Genomic DNA, 12,483 nt, shown 5'->3' with positions numbered 1-12,483 from the left:
CAATACTCCTTCCTGTAGGAGATAGATCTTAATTGATTCCCCCTCTTTAAGGATGGACTAGATTCAGTGACTCATTTATGTCTATAGTGTGGAAATGGAAAAAAAAGTTACTTCACAGTGGAGAAATCATGCAGAAACCATCTTAACCAAATGATCAAACTTAACATCAACAGTAATAAGTCATGTTGATATCATGTACCCTCTGATCTGTTACAATGAGAAGGTAACTACACTTCTGTGGTATTCTTTTTAAAAAACCCATAAGTGAAATCTAATAATGAGAAAACCCAAACCGAGGGCCAATCTATAAAATAACTCTCCAGTACTTTTCAAAATTGTCAATGACATTCAAACAGAGGAAGACTTAAGAAACTATCACAGGTTAGAGGAGACTTAAGGATACACATGAATAAATGCAATGAGGTAAATTAGATTGAATTCTGGGACAGAAAAAGGATATTATTGTAAAAACTGATGAACACTAAATGGTGTAGTGCACAGTATTATACCAATGTTAATTTCTTAGTTTTGATAAATGCACCATGGTTTGGTAAAATGTTAACGTTAGGGGAAGCTGAGTAGATGCGTAAAAACTCTCTGTATTAACCTTGCAATTCTCTGAAAATCTAAAATTTATTTCAAAATGAAAAATTCAAAAGAAGAGCAGTAATCATTTAATCCCCCTACTGTCATATCTAATGGAATTTTATAAAAATTCACTTGCATTTCTATTTCTCTTTTATCTTTCTTAGGATTACAGATAGAAAGAATGATGATAGCTATGGGTATCTTTTTTCTCTTTCAAAACTTTTATGTTTTAAAAATGTATCAATGTGTTGAATCAGAAAAAAAAAAAACAGGACTTCATAAGCTCAATTAATTATGAGTAGGATCTTTCTTTCTCATACCTTATTCATCTATATTGCAGTATATAAGCCCAACATGATGTACCCTCACCAAGAACATGCTTCTTTTCCACTCGAATGTATTTTCACAATTTGACATTTCTCTTCCCTCTCTACTCTTCTCTTCTTGTCATAGTGTTAATATTGCATGTTTTTTTCCCCCAGCCTTTATACCAGTGCTATTTAAAGTAGAAGATTTGCAGTGAAATATCAGTTTGACTGCTCCTGAACTGTAGTGTATACTACTAGAAGAACCAAAGGTATTTTTTAAACTTTGCTGTACTTTAAATCTTAAAGCTTGTCACAGAAAGACAAGACTTGGTAACATTGGTTTAAAATCCATGTTTTGATTTTATTGTCACATCAATTCTCTTATTCTCTTTTGGAAACTATCCTCTATGTTGATGAATTCAATCAAAGTATTAGAATTATGATACTGAAAATATAATTATTTAAAATTCAATATACATGCGGACAAAAACAATATCAACTCAAATTCCTGTGGAATCAAATAATTGCAAACTAGAATTTGTTATATTGACTCCCTAACCCAAAATCTAAATCCTGAAAGTTAAAATTAGATCTGTTATTTTAATTTAAGTATTAAAGATCATAATAATTTTCTATAAATCATGTGTGGAACAACGTGTGCTGACATTGACCTGCAAAATTAGCATCTTTTGGGAGCTTATTGGAAATGGAGACTCTTGGACCTCACCCAATATACACTGGATATCAATAAGTTAGCCAGATCTTTCACAGGCAAATCAAATTTTGAAATGCACTGCTGTAAACTAAATCCAATATGCTTACTTATAAAATTAAATATTATTGTATTTGTAGAAGAACACTACTATTACCCTGTGGCCCTTAGGAATTACATGATTTTGAAACATGAATATAATATACCTATAACGGATGGATTAATTGAGATTACAGAATGATCCAGAGATAAGCAGACAAAACTAAGGCCTGGAAGATATAATTATTAATGAGGTCTTAATAGAAATAATTTACAATACACTTTATGTTAAGTATTTATCCTTTTGAATTCAAAATAGTAACTGATATGAAAGACCATAATTGTTTGCAGGAGTTGCAAAGTAAGCCAGTAAAGGAATCAGGTAACCAGTACATGTCTGTTCATGTATCAGGAATTGAATGATTACCTCCATTCCCTGTGTAGAACAGCAGCAGGAGTGCAGGAGAGGGGAGACATCACTGAAATCAGAACAGTCCTTCAGAGCTAGAGAGTATCACTATTTATTATTATAATCATAGTTGCTAACCCTTAGTGAATGCCGGGCATGGCTCCAAATGCTTAATGTGTATTCTCTCATTTGTCCTTTCTAACAGCTCTAGGAAAGAGGTATTAATATTGTCTTTATTTTGTAGATTAAGAAAGAAAGGAAGAGAAAATTGAGCAATTTGTTCATTGTAGTTAACAGTGGAACAAGGTTTTGAACTTGTCAGTCTTGACTTTAGACCCCACAAAACCTCTTAACCTCTACCCCATTCTGATGCACAGGGGAAAAATCACTATTTTAAGTCTTATTTATTTACTAATTAATATCTGACTCATCCTTACTCTCCATAGCCTCACTCTTTAACAAAGTGTATTGTTTTTTACAGCTTCATTGAGGCATACTGATAAACAAATAACTTCATATATTTAATGTATGCAATTCAATGAGTTTGAACAAACACATACATCTCTGATACCATCACCACAATCAAGGTAATAAATATGTTCATCACCTCCAAGAGTTTCCTATGTCCCTTTGCTTTTTTATTTATTTAGTTATTTTCTGGTGATAGGAACACAACATAAAATCTACCCTCAGCAAATTTTTCAGTGCAAAATACCGTATTATTAACTGTAGGCACTATGTTTTATGGCAGATGTCTAGAACTCATTCATCTTGTATAACTTTAACTTTATACCCATTCAACAACAACTCCCATTTCTCCCTCCTCCCATACTCTGTCAGCCACCATTCTATTTCTACTTCTATAGGTTTGACTATTTTTAGTACCTCATACAAGTGGAATAATGTGATATTTGTCCTTCTGTGACTGGCTTACCTCACTTAGCATATTTTTTCCAGGTCCATCCATGTTTTTGTAAATAGTAGAATTTCCTTCTTTTTTAACACTAAGTATATGTGAGATTATATATATATATATATATATATATATATATATATATATATATATATATATATTCTTTATCCGTTTGTCTGTCACTGGACATTTGAGTTGCTTCCATAGCCAACATCTTGAAATGCCATTTTTTAACACTGTTTTTGAAATTTTAAAAAATTGCCCTATACAGACTATTCTCAGTTTACGAAATGGTGGGTTCCAGAAACTATTATATGTTGATTATTTTGGATGCATTTACTTTACATACAAGGTTTATGTTTAACCCAAAATGTGTAGTTGCATAACTTTAGCGAAAAAGATTACCAACATTTCAGTATTATAATTACACAAAGCAGAATGAAAATTTACATGGGAAATAATATCTTTAAATCTGACTGACTATAGAATCAAAGCAGAAATAGGGAGGCATTTTGCTACAATTTCTAGAAATGTTAAAGGAATCCAGAAGTTGATACCACTTAGTGATTATTCTTCCTAATATCAAGGAAAGGATACTATCTTTCTTTTTTTTAAACTGGGACTATCCTTACACTAATTAACCATAATAATTATAATTATCTCTCTTTCTCTCTCCCTCTGTGTGTGTGTGTGTGTGTGTGTGTGTGTGTGCACGTTTAATCATGAAATTAAGGTGACAAACAAAAGGAAAACTTTTCTGAGATAATGGTGCACAGTATGGGTGTTGGCAGAGGAAGCTGAGAGGAAGAAAATATGAGAAGATGTGAGAAAACAATCGTTTCATGGTGAAATTACCTGAGTTGGGAGAGATGAAAGGCAGAGAGACAAGGAGAAAGAGAAAGATATTACAGTACTGTGTGTGCATTCACACTCTAAACTAGAAAGGCCCATGTTGAGGTACGGGGAAAAGGAAATAAGGACATTAGAAGCTTACGGGAAGGTATGTGAAACTCAAATAAACATATTAAATATTTTATAATTTTAAATTTTAAAAATATAAAGGAATATTTTTTTATAACAGAACTCCAACTCCGTATATCTATGCCTGACACATTCTTCACAGGTAGCGCAAACACTAACTCTTATTGTCACATATAACCATTAAATGCTTATATCAGTGTTGGAGGCAGAGAATCCTTGAGATATTTCTTATTTATTCAAAAGGTACATGGATTTTGAAAGGCTGAGATAGACGTCTTTAGATAATAAATGAAGAGTAAGCTTTGAAACCAAATTTCAATTTTAGCTACCCGGAAAAGCTGTCTGCCCAAGGCAGGGAACTCTCTGGAATGTTTCCGGGGGAAAAGGCTTATCCACCTGGCTCTCCATATGTATAACCCATCCCAGAGCTACAGGACTTAGCAGAAACTGAACTGGGGGAAATTGAGTTGGAGGAAAGGATGGGCCAGACTTGGCCAAAAGAGGCATTTCAAGTGGGCAGAACAGTCAACACTGGACTTCTACAAAAAGAGACACTGCAGACAATGTCAAAGACGAGTCCAAAATACTGAACCCTGTGAAAACTGGGTCATGAGCCAGCCAAATAACTCAGATTAATGCAGTGAGGGATTGGATATGGCATCTCTGACATTTTGCCAGTGTATTTTCTGCTCTCAGCCAGCTCTTATTGGCCTAGTTGTGGCCCTTGTCTCTAGTGTATTTTAAAGGCACCGCACATCCCCAAGTCTTTAAAGGAGAGTGGAAGAGGAATCTTACAAGGTTTACAGGGTCAGTAGAAGCATACTTCATTGTTTATGACTCTTCTATTTGAAGTGACATAATTAAAATAATTCCCTTTCACTGCTTCACAAATAACACACATTACATGTATATCGAAAATTAATGAAATCCTTTTTTTCTAGATAAAAATTGAATTATTATTGTAAAACATGAACCTTAAACAGTGCTATGGAAGAAGAGCCAGACTGAGAGCCAGGAGCCCGGCACTGCCCTTGTGCTCTCAGGCACTTCACTCATCCTGTCTCAGATTCAGCTCTCTCATCTGTAAAATGAGCAGGTTGGGCCAGATCATCTCTGAGGCCTATTCCACATGCATAATTGTACAAATCCATCATTATTATCACTACTTAATGTGAACAGCTATCTTGTCAGTGTACAAGTACACCAATTCAAAACTGCTGGCCTAATATAATAAGACTTTTAAAACACATCTGTTTAATTTTCCATGGAAAGGAAACTTAAGTAATTGATTAAACAAATCTTAATACAATTTAGGTTGCTGGTCCTTTTCTTAGAAGGAAAAATAGTTTGATTTCCTATAAAGTCTATTCAAGTTGAACCGTCTTCCAATATTTTGTTACTGATCTTCCTTCTGCCAGCAGCAGTCCCCAATTTTAATTGAATGGGGGAAAAAAGCAGTCCTGATGGTCTATGTCATTCTATTGGATTTTATATCATTGAATTTCAAGCTGGTTTCACTGGGACCTGCCAAGAGTGGCTTATGCCAACCTCTGAGTCTCCTTGTTACACTTATATCCTGGGTAGCATTGTTTGCCTTTTTGTCTGCTCTCTGATTAAACTGACAACATTTTGCCTTTTGCAGCTCTGGTGTCATTTTCTGTTGACAGTGTCTAGTAATCGTAACAGACTGGTGTCCTTGTGGAATGGGTAGAACCCATTGATTGGTTAGGTGTATTAATGCAGTGCTGTTAAATGACATGCAGAAGTGTCTTTGTGCTACGTGGCAGCTGAATGGGTACCAGTGAGAGAGGTTATTAAGCACAGATAAGAAGCAGCACCTCTATTCACGGCAATGTCACTTTCTCCCATTTGAGGAGAGACATTTGCTCAAGACATTTTTTTTTCTCCTCTCACGGACGATATTTAAGGCAGAAAGTTGCTGTCTAAGTTGCCACATGACTTCAGAATAGATTGTTTCGAGAAGGTGAACTCTAGAGAGACTCATTTAGAACAATTTTTCCTTAAAACTATATTGCATTGAATGCAAACATTTAAATAAGAACAATTAAATTGTTAATAGCACCAGAAAAAAAACAATAGAGACCCAATGACAAGTGTAACTTGTCATTATATCATTTGGAAATAAAAATAATTTTTAAATAATTTTATCTTCTGGGCTCTTCAAAGAAATAAGATGACATCAAAATATAGCAGAATTGTGAAACTTTACCAAATAATGAAATCAGGAATACAATGGTGAAAACTACTCTTTGTTTTTATTTTATTGTTTGAATTTCCAGGTGTGCATCGTATATGTTCTAAGTTATCTAATTATGCAATATACATAACGTCAGGTTTTAGATTGCAAACTTGTGAAAGTCTTTGTATTCACAGGAAAATGTCATGACTGGTCCTCTTCCTTTCGTAAATTGAGAAATTCTGAAATTTTCTGTTCAAGTTTAACTGATATTTGCTAGGTTTGTTATTTGTGCTTTTTGCTTTACTTTGAAATTTTCCACAAATCCCAACTTAGCATCAATCACACCCTTTAGGAGTTTAGCCTTTTGCAATGTTTTACTACTTCTGCTCTCTTCCTTCAGTCTCCTGCTTCATATATATCAATATATATATGCATATATATGTATATGTGTGTGTGTGTATATATATATAATTCCTTTCTGTCTTATCATAAATCAGTTGTTAGGGTTTGCTTATATAATGTATTAAATTTAATTAGTAAGTTCAAGTCTCTCTGTTAAGGACTGAGGTCAAAGACAAATGCACAATGTAAATCAATCTTCTACTTCCATTATGCAACCTGTTTGAACCCCAATTTTCCCTTCTATAAAACAGGATTACAATACATCAGAAAGTTGTTCTGGGAATTAGATGAACTAGTGTATGGAAAGTACCTAGTTCATTGCCAGCTGCAGAGTTGATGATTAATAAACTTGATATCTTTATCTCTAAGCCATCATGAGTGAATGAAATCACATCTCTATTTCACCCTATTAACTATGAATCATGTTTTTCCAATAACTATTTCTTATTGATGAAAAATGAAAAGCTCAAGATATGAGATGAGATCTCTGATACGTTTATCTGTTATTCCAATAAAAGACAGGAGTCTAACATATGCACACACGTAAAAATATACACTCAGTATTTCCTTGACAACTATTTCAAATGCACTACCTTTTTTATGTCTCATCTCAAACCTTTGAAGTATTATCTTTATTTTACAAATAAAGAATCCAGGCTTAAAGATATTAAGTAAATTCCTCAAGATATTCTGGTAAGGAACAAACCTGAACTTTAGGTCTCTTAATTTCAAGCTTTTAATACTTAAGAAGTCCTTTTGAACTATGCTCCAGAATCAACCTCTGAAGATATTTTAGCTGTTTGATGCTGAGCTATCGGGCGTTATTATAATTTGAAGGAAACCAGCAGACAAGAGGTCCAAAGGGAACAGTGAGAATCAGGGACATTCTTCAGGGCTACCCAGATTCTTCCTTTCTACATCTGACATTCTTTCTCTGGTCCAAGTAGTAGATGTTATCTCTAAGTGAGGTGTGTTTTCACCACAGTATACAGCAGCAGGGAGTGTTTACATGACCAATATCTCCATGTTATAATCCAGATAATTGTATAGCTTATGAGACATTTTCTGGGGCTTAATAACTCATAACCGCATAGGTTGGTTTACCATAAATAAATGTCAGGGACATCATGTTAAGTGTATTTCGTGTGTAAGAGCTCTTCCCCTAGCAAATAGAATTAGTCTATTTATCAGTACAAAATGATCCAGTTACCAGCATGCCTACATGGATATTAGACAAGATGACTTTTCTTTTTTCCCCAGGAATACGTCACCAGTAATTGGGAGAGAAAAAGATCAAAAGCCAGACCCTTTAATCTTTCCTTCCCAGATGTATATGTTTGCCTCCCTCCTTTCTAATATTGAGAATCTTAATTCCCTTATAGTGACATGATAAAAAATATGTGTGTATGTGCATAAAATAGCTTTATTAAATGTATGCCTTATAGAATCATAGAATTCTAAGTCTGAAAAGGAACATTAGCTTATCTGCCCTCTTTTTTGAAAAAATTAGAATATTTAGTCTTTGGATCAAATTTTTCAGCACTTCATTCACTTTGCTTTGTATTGCAGTTAGTTCATTCATTTATTCATGCAACAACTATTATTGTGAGCCTGAAATACAGCAAATAAGACAAACAAGAATCCCTGCTCTCAAGAAATTTATATTCTAGTGAGAAAAACAGTCAAAAATTTAAATAAAGTAACATCTGTATGTACTACAGTATGTTAGATAATAAGTGATAAGAAGAACACAAAATAAAGCAAGAAAAGTAGAGAGTAAGTTGATGGGAGTTAGGATGGGGAGGTGAAATTTGGATACATTGACCAGGAAAAGCTTCTTAAAGAAGTAGTTATCGAATCAAGAATTGAAGGAATGAGGAGAGGAAGCATGCCTCTAACATGAGAGAATTCTAGGCAAAGGTCAGCATGTCCAAGGCTCTGAGACAGGAGCACCTCCAGTGTGTTAGAGGAACAACAGTACAGTGGGCCAGGAGTGGAGTCAGGTGATAGATCATGAGGTCAGACAAATAATGGGGTGCCATGCACACAAGATGCCATTGATTATATATGTATTCTTCATTTAACTGAAGTTTAAAAAGTCTTTATGTGTCCTACATCTATTCACTTGCCACTCTTGGATGCACATATCTAACATAATATCTTATAAATCTCTGATCTAGGTTTATTTGTTAAAGAATGACTTTCTAAAATCTAAGTTTCTTGACCCATTGAGATGAAATTCCATTGGGTCATGCTAAAATTTTAAGACAAAACAATTATTTCAAGAAATGTATAACACCTTCAAGATCTTTAATTACCTTGAAAATACTTTACGATTTTTTGCATATTCTCTTGTATATAAAGTTTTGGAAACTTTTTGGTCATAGGAACTCACATACATGCCTAAATTACAGAAGATACCAATTATTTGTTAACTAATACTCTATAGGTAACTATGGTCCCAGTTGTATTCTTGTTCCCAAGACCTAAAGTAAGACTTGGCTAATATGAAATGCATGTTTGGGAGGTAAAAATGAGTTATCATTAATTCAGTTGGGATTCGGTATATTGGGGTTTGAGTAACTACAGATTGTATTGCTTCTCAGAAATTGATGTTATTAATGATACACAACGCTTTATAATGTCATGGTTTCTCAATATTTTCCAGACTATGTCACACTGCTTCTTGTACTTGTAAAACTTGCTTTGGTAAATATAAATGAACACACATTTCTTTTATAGCTTTAGACTATGTTGTCTTTCATTAAGTACATAGTTACCGTTATCGGTAATAAGTCAGGCTCAAAGAATTCCGGCCAAAACCTTGCCAGAAACAAAGATGAAGAGAATGGCAAGATGCCACAATGGGCCTTATGACCTATAGTAAATTGTTTTAAGAGCAGTTTCAAATATTCTTACTATTTTCTTATGCACTTACTCTTTTTTGATGCAAAAGGATGAATATTTACTCTGAAAAATTAATCTCTGTTGAGTAGTTTTTTTTCTTCTCACAGTTTCTGACATCTTGCCACACAGCTATGATACTGAAGTAGGATTTCTTATCACCATTTAGAAGATGATATATTAAAGTACACAAAATTATTAAAGATTATTTACAAAGGCCTAAGTAGCATAATATTTTCAGTTAAAGAAAGCTTAGTCATTCTATATAAATAATGTTAGTTGCCTTAGCTCTGTAATAAAAATGAGCCCAAAATAACATTACATCCTGTAATAAAACTATAAACTTTTACACAAAAATCCCCACCAGAAATACATGAAATCAAACCGGTGTTATTTTAATTGCTGCATGTTACTGTATTTCATATATTTCTCCCAGTTTGGCATATTTGAGAAATGCCTAGAAAATGTCAAATTAAGAAAAAACCCATGTGGCATCTCCATGTTACTCCATCCCTGCAACTGTCGTGTCTGGGAGACATAAATGGAATGGCAGCTGTTTCTTCAGTATATTTGAAATATATTCACAGAGTAATGTCCTGATGTATATTTTGGTTGCTAAATTTCCAGTTGCAGCAGCAATGATGACTCTGACACTCTTCTTTTGAGGTAATTAAACTTTCAGCCCATCTGTGCAGTTACTTTCATAATATTTTCAAAGGGCACAGAATGCTTTCAATATTTGTACCACTTCATTTTTACTTGCTAAGGGACCTATTATCTAGCTGAACATTGTTGAAACAAGTTTTTTGAAAACTGGTTTGTGAAAGAGGACATTAAAAATGTCACACTAGCAAGAAAGTAATGTAATTAATGTTGAATTTATAATAACCTGAAGGATATCTTGTTTACCAAACTACATTTCACATCCTTGCATTGGGCATTTTATCTTTGATTCTCTATGATGCTCAATCCTGAAGTGAAATGACAAGTTCTAGATGTGATCTTTCTTGTTCTGGAGATATCTTCTTTGCTTTGAGAAGTTTCTAGTTTTTGTGTACTTCATTGACAGAAGGTTATAATAAAATAGTGAAAATAATGAGTTAAGTAGACACAGAAAGACATCAATAATTTTTACAAGAGTGTTTCAGTTGCTTATAAAGCATACAAAAATAATGGTTATTGTCTCCAGAAGGTAAATGTTAATGTATCAGTTAGGTATCTAATGACATTTAGATTGAAATAAGGTTTTATAGAGAATAAGAAATTTTATATTTTGAAATGTACTCAATTCTATATTTTTTCTTATTATCAGTGTTTATTGTGGGAAGGTTAAATATAAAGATATGAAAAAAATTGAATAGTAAAATCTCTAACTCCCTTATCCTCATTAATTATTATCAACTTAATTATGCAAATGCTTAAATACAGACACAAATTAGAATTACCCCATGCACTTTTTTTTTTTACTGCCTGCTCTTTTATTTTATTATTAACATTTTAAAAGATAAGTAATATTTCTTGGAATGTTTACATAGACTTTCATCAACTGGATATAATATGTATGATTCAGCAAATCTCTTTTTATTGCTAATACAATGTATATCTTTGGTGACCTGTCCTTTTATATGTTCTTTCCTTTTTTAGGATGTTTATATATATTTGGTTTGTTTGTAAGAATTTAATAAAATGAGGATATCAATTCTCAGTTATGTTTGATATAAATATTTTATTACAGGTAATTTGACTGTTAATATTGTGTATGATGATTTGGGATATGTATGTAATAGTTTATGTTGACAAATCTTTCCATCTTTTTTGTCATTATAACATTATATAAATTTTATATTTAGAAATATCTTTTTTATAGACAAAACAAATATTCACACATATTTCTTCAGTTTTTAATACATTTGTTATTTAACTAAAAAGTATTTATTTAGCATTAAGTTTTGTGCAGAGAATTAATCAGTGCTTGATTTTTTTCCCAAAAGTATCATAATCATCTAAATGTCATTTATATTAATTTTTCCTTTACCTCTATTTTTTTTTTTTTGCTGCGTTTATTAGACCTTTCACAATTTGTCATTCTTCTTGAGTCATTTTTAATGATTTATAAATTTATTAACATCAAAATAAAGCATCAAAACTTTTACAAATACGTGATTGAAATCCTATGATTGAACACTAAATTGCCGTTAACAAAGCAATTAATAAAAAACTCGAGAGAACACAAGAAACTTCAAAATCTATGAATAAATTTTAAATAAATATTAGTAAGTTGCAAGAGAGTGTGTTCAAAACCAGTGAATTCAGTGTATATGTTAACTACCTGCTATGCTCAAGTGCTGCTGGGTACATGTGTCTCAAAGATGAAAGAGATACAGTCCTTTCCCTTAAGGCACTTCCAAAGAGATAATGCCATTTGGAAATGTTGTTATAGGACGGATGTATGTATAGTGTGATGTGCAAGCAAATCATTCAACACAACGTGGCTTTCAGGAAATACTTCTTAGAGGAGACGACTGAGATTAGTGATAAAGGATGAATAAGAATTTTCCAGATAAATAAAGATATAAAGGTATGCCTGATGCCACGTGAACAAAGCCATGAAAATGTGTAACAAAGTTTAAGGGAAATGGAAACAGCAGTATTGTAAGACCAGGTGAGTTCAGCTACTCTACTCTGGTAATCTGGTAACAAGAAGGAAAAAAGAAAAGCAGTCTTTCTTTCTATTTATCATCTATATATCTGTCCACAAATCCTTTTTTGACTGAAATAATAATTACAAAGAGAGAAAAGGAGAAAAAGAGCATGCAAAAAAGAATATAAATAAAAAATGAAAGTACTTTACTGATAATTATCATCCTTCATGCTAGTTAATATTTAGCCTTGTTGGACATCTTGATAAGTCATTAAATCCCATGTCTTATTGACTTGTTTAAAGGCTAACTTTGGTCCCAAAGTCTGTTATTACCATAATGTACACAAGCATCAGGATCCTATAACTGACTCATAATATCAAGGTCA

Source organism: Balaenoptera physalus, assembly GCF_965194825.1.
Source record: "Balaenoptera physalus genome assembly, chromosome: 18".
Classification (NCBI taxonomy): Eukaryota; Metazoa; Chordata; class Mammalia; order Artiodactyla; family Balaenopteridae; genus Balaenoptera; species Balaenoptera physalus.
Note: the sequence above shows the minus strand (reverse complement) of the source record.